Raw genomic sequence first — 4,966 nt, forward strand, 5'->3', positions numbered from 1 at the left:
GCAAATAAATGGTGTTCCCTCTAACTGATTTGGAAGGCAATCGCTAAAATTAAAGGCCCTGATATGGCCGGTTAACAGACTTGCTGCGTGCGTAGCAATCATGTGTGCCATAGGCGCGGCAGCAGCGGTCAGCGGTGGCTTGCGCCTCCCTGGGCGTGTCCCCGCAGCAGGCCCGGCGTGTGTAGTATCGGCCCGACATGACAGGCAAGCTTCAATTTAAAATGTTAAAAGGTCAGGAAGAATTCAGAACTGGGGAAAGCATATTAGGGACTGCTCGCTTCAGTTCTTTGAGGCTGCGGCTGCGGCTGCAGCAGGTAACATCTACAGTAAAATTTACTTGCTGGCTGCTGCAGCCGCAGCTGCAGCCAGCACTACCGAGCAAAGTGCCCTTTTGCCATGACCAAAAAATAAAAATCAAACAAATAAACTCATGTTTTGCAAGACTATATTCTCAATTTCTGATCACCAACCTTCTTGACCAGTGTGTGCTTTGATATGATGCAAGCAAAAGCATGCCAACATTGATTATATGGCAAATATCGACAAACCAATAAAATACAACCACTTGTCAATTTGTTAATAATTTGCTCCTAGCTATTCAAGATTAAGCAAGAGTTTATTTCATTGGACACTGATGAATACATTGATGGTAGCAGACACTTTAAGCATAACCAAGCACCGCTTCAGATCATTTGACAAATCAAGCCAAGAATAGAGCTCCCATAAAGGAGAACAAGACAGCAACAACCAGGGTAAAAGTGTCTCTGAGGATTAAAAATCAGTCAAACAAGAGACCCAACTCCCAACCTGACGTTACTGACAATTTAAATAACAGGAGCAGAATTCAAGGTTACATGATTCGCCATTATAAAGCATGGTTGCGATTGCATCAGTCACAAACTTTTCAATCAGGTACAAAACATAAAGTATGCCAATTTAGTCGTCATGTGCAGCTTGTAATGCATTCTGAGCTCACCTGAGCACGAGGAGGGGGAAGGCTGAAATGCCGTCAACTGGCCGGGATGATTGTTGTAGTATACCGCCAGGATGATGTGCTTGAAGTCCACGGTGAGCGCGAAGTCGCTGTAGTAATCAATGGCGGTGCCGGAGCAGCAGCCTCGACGAAGAGCACCTCCCTCCCCATTGTAGCCGATCTCCACCCTTCCGTCCTCGTCCCGCGTGAGCCGGCCCGCAATCGGATCGAACGGCACGAGCGCCTCCGCCGGAGCGTGCCGCATCCGCTCTCCGTCGAAGAACCTTCCAGCGCGGCTCGGTAGAGATAGACACTCGGCTTGCTGCGCGGCACCACAAGGTCGAGTTTTTTTCCCCTTTTTTTAGGACTCCACAAGGTCGAGGTTGGGATTCCACGGCTGTCGCCGTTGCACCTCCCGCTCCGACAACACCATCGTCAATCGCCTCACTGTGATTGCCATCTGCATTCACCGGCATTCCATTCGACCCAGCGCATAACCGCGCATAAGCACCCAAAATCGCGAGATCGAAGCCTAGGAGAAGCAAAAGATGAAAAGAGACCAACCTCAGCGAAACGCGGCACGACGGGTCAGATCTGCGGCGGCGAGACCAGCAAAACTCTAGACGAAGCTAACGGGCGGTTCCTCCGGTTAGGTATTTGGCCGCAGCTCTTGGTGGCCGCAGCTCCGGTTAGGTACTTTGACTGGGGATAATGCGGAGAGCTCGGAGCCGGCGAGCGGTCTTGCTCTTGCACAATGCGGTGCCGGTGCCTTCGCAGCTGTTTGGATGTTGTGGTTTTACAAAGAGGAAAGTCTATGAGCCAGTTGGTTTCCATCAGTTTTTTTAGACTATGCCACATTAAAAAAATTTTACCATTTAGAAGTATCAAATAAATTTGTTTATAAAATTCTTTTGACAGATGAGTGCTAATTTGCGATACGAATCTAATGAGCCTAATTAATGCATGATTTGCTACAGTGATACTACAATAACAATTCGCTAATTATAAATTAATATACCTCATTTGATTCGTCCCGCAGTTTAATCCCAGAATCTGCAGTTAGTTTTGTAAATAAACTTCATTTAATTCTAATAAATATCAAATTCTTGTTGATGTGACATAATCTAAAGTTTATCTCCGGAAACCAAACAACCTCTATATTGCCTCTTGAATTTTGTCACAGAGTTTAAAAAATTCCACTTAACTTCAAAACCGGATATTATCCTACCTCAAAACTTTTGAAACCGTTTCATTTACTCTGGGAGCCAAAACCACTCTAGTCTTCGCCACACCAAAGCAGTTTTTCCTTTTTTTTTCCTCCCTCGAAATTTATAGCAAGAAAAAATAGTTAAATAGTTCTAAAAATTATAAAATTTTTTAAGAGGTAGAGTAGGTGCTAGGAAAATTATTTTAACTATTGTTTTTAGCTACAAAGAAAAAAATTTAGAAAGATGAAATAGCTGGTCCAACAATTACATTTCAGAGGTCTGGCACCACATTGCTTTAGAGTAAGATAAGGAGCCTACCTAACGTTCCATAAGAGGAAAGGCATCTAAACAAATAACACATACATAGGATGAAATTCCATAGAGGAAAATCCAATACTTAACTTAATAAGTGAAATCGAAAAAGCAAACAGTAAGCGTGAAATCTACAAAGCAAGAAAAGTCAGTCGGTTCACTCTCCTACAAGCTAGGATTTCTACTATTTAATTTAGTTAAGTGAATTCCGTTTGTGAATTCCGCTTTCTCTTTTAGGCTATGAAGCACTGCTATTTCATCCTTTTTATCAGCTCGAGTAAGCTTGACTTTCCTTTCCCCTTGGTACAAAAGAAATATAAATATTTAAATATTGATAAAATTTGAGTTTCATTGAATTTTTAGGGCTCCAAAATTTACCAAACTTGGAAAGTAAGGTTTATTTTCAATTTACTTTATCATATTAACATTATTTGACTGATGTTCCTTAGTAATATTTTAATTTTGTCCTTAAAGGGCAAATTTGAACCAAATTTGATTATTTTAATAACATTTTGAACAATTTTCTAGAGCATGAGTAAAATAAAATTAATATAATAAACTAAGTTTCAAAATGAACCTCAAGTTTCAAATTTTGATAAATTTTAGAGCTCGTTTTGAAACCCTAAAAATTCAATGAAACTTAAATTTTACACATATATATTTCAAAAAATTTTGCAATCCCACTAAAAATATTTAAAATGGTTTCCCTATCAGCTAGTCTACCTCTGCAAAAAATTATAATTTTTGAACCTAGTTAACTATTTTTTTTCTTGCTATGAAAGTTGGAGAAAGAAAAAAAGGAAAATCACTTTGTTGTGGCAAAAATTAGGGTGGTTTTGGTCTCAGAGTGGGGGTAAATCAAATGGTTTCAAGAGTTCGGGGTGGAGAATGTTCAATTTTGGAGTTAGGGGGTTTTTTAAACTCGGTAACATGTTTGGGGGGCAATATAGACTTTTCTTTTTTAGAAAATAGTATTGATTTTATAATTTAAAGATATGAAAAACCATATTTTTTTAGGAAAAAGATATTTGGAATGGAATTTCTAAAACACCAAGAATTCAATGATTTTGATAGTATTACAATTTTTAAAATAATAAATTTTGTTGCATCCAAACACCCACGAGCTTTTAAAAACCAATGTATTTATAAAACTATAGTAGTTGTCCATTATCCAATACTTTAAAAATACTTTGTATCCACAGAGAACCTTAGTCATGTTTGGATACACAGTATTTTTGGAGTTTTAGAAAATTACCTTGGTTTTCTAAAATACCTAGGTATTGGAAAGCATTTGTACAACTAAAAGTAAATAAATATAAATAAATAATGAAGCAATATGACGTTTGCGGAGAGTAAAGGATGGAGGATTTTTATTTTTGTCGTTTGTTTAACCATTCGGCATCTCTAGTTGCTAAAAAAACATCGGCATCTCTTAATACTATTCATCACAGACCACGTCGCCTATTTTCATGACCATTGGATTGACCGTGCGGAGTTTTTGTAAAAAGGCCTTTATCTTTAATAATTGAAACCTGGTCGCACCCTATCAGTAAAAAAAAAAACAGGCAGCCGTTGGATCGCCCGCGGACGGCACCGATCGACTAATAGAGGTCCGATCATTTTGCAAAAAAGAAATGAACATCTCACAACATCCATCCAAAGACATCTCTCAAGAATCTTTCAACCCCCCCCCCCCCAGCTTCATCGAAATACAACCCACCGTCCACCAACCTCTCTTATTGGAAAGTTTTCATAAAACCCCCCGAACTTTGTTGAAATACAACCCAAAGTCCACCAGCCTCTCTCACACAACTTTTTAGAAAACCCATCCACCTTTCATGAAATTACAAATACGCCCTGCCAGTTTGTAAAATACAAAGAAAAATATAGAAAAAACTATATGAATTAGATTTTGTTTGCTTTGTTAGGATAAGAGTCATCCAATAAAAGTATAAAATCTAGGCAATGTCTATTCTACCCTTACCAAAACAATAAAATATGCATACAATCATGTCAATTTTAAAGTCAACATGCATAAAAGGAGCCGTAACATGCAGATCATACACGCAAATTAACGCAGCCATGACACGATAATGAAAGCCATAAATATTCTCGCCATGGATCCCATGGCAACTAATCAACTCCATTTCTCAGCATGAACATGTGAGCGAAGTGTGAACTCCATTTTTACAATGACTGAAATGACAATTTCTTTTCAATTAACTCACAACTAAATGGACCAATCATGATCAATCAAGAGCAAAGTATGATATGACAATTAATATATCTAATCTAATAGTATATTTACAACTTTTCCATCTCACATGTTGGAATATGAGATAAGTCAGCCATCATGAACAATAACAAGAACTAAAACATTCATTATATCCCCCTTTTTAATAAATATTGCACACCACCTACTAAATATAAATACACATTCATAACCTTTAGATTATCACAAATTTTATCATAA

The 4,966-nt window shown here is 38.3% G+C and overlaps 1 long non-coding RNA gene across 1 annotated transcript; it reads right to left on the reverse strand.

Annotated features, from left to right (window-relative positions):
• Positions 1–433: 433 nt before the first annotated feature.
• Positions 434–1,765, reverse strand: LOC120661048. The gene is made up of 2 exons (XR_005669806.1): positions 1,538–1,765; positions 434–1,433 (listed from the first exon to the last, which is right to left on the reverse strand). It is a non-coding gene; the product is annotated as an uncharacterized LOC120661048 (long non-coding RNA).
• Positions 1,766–4,966: the final 3,201 nt, after the last annotated feature.

Source organism: Panicum virgatum, chromosome 2N (genome assembly GCF_016808335.1).
Source record: "Panicum virgatum strain AP13 chromosome 2N, P.virgatum_v5, whole genome shotgun sequence".
NCBI lineage: Eukaryota > Viridiplantae > Streptophyta > Magnoliopsida > Poales > Poaceae > Panicum > Panicum virgatum.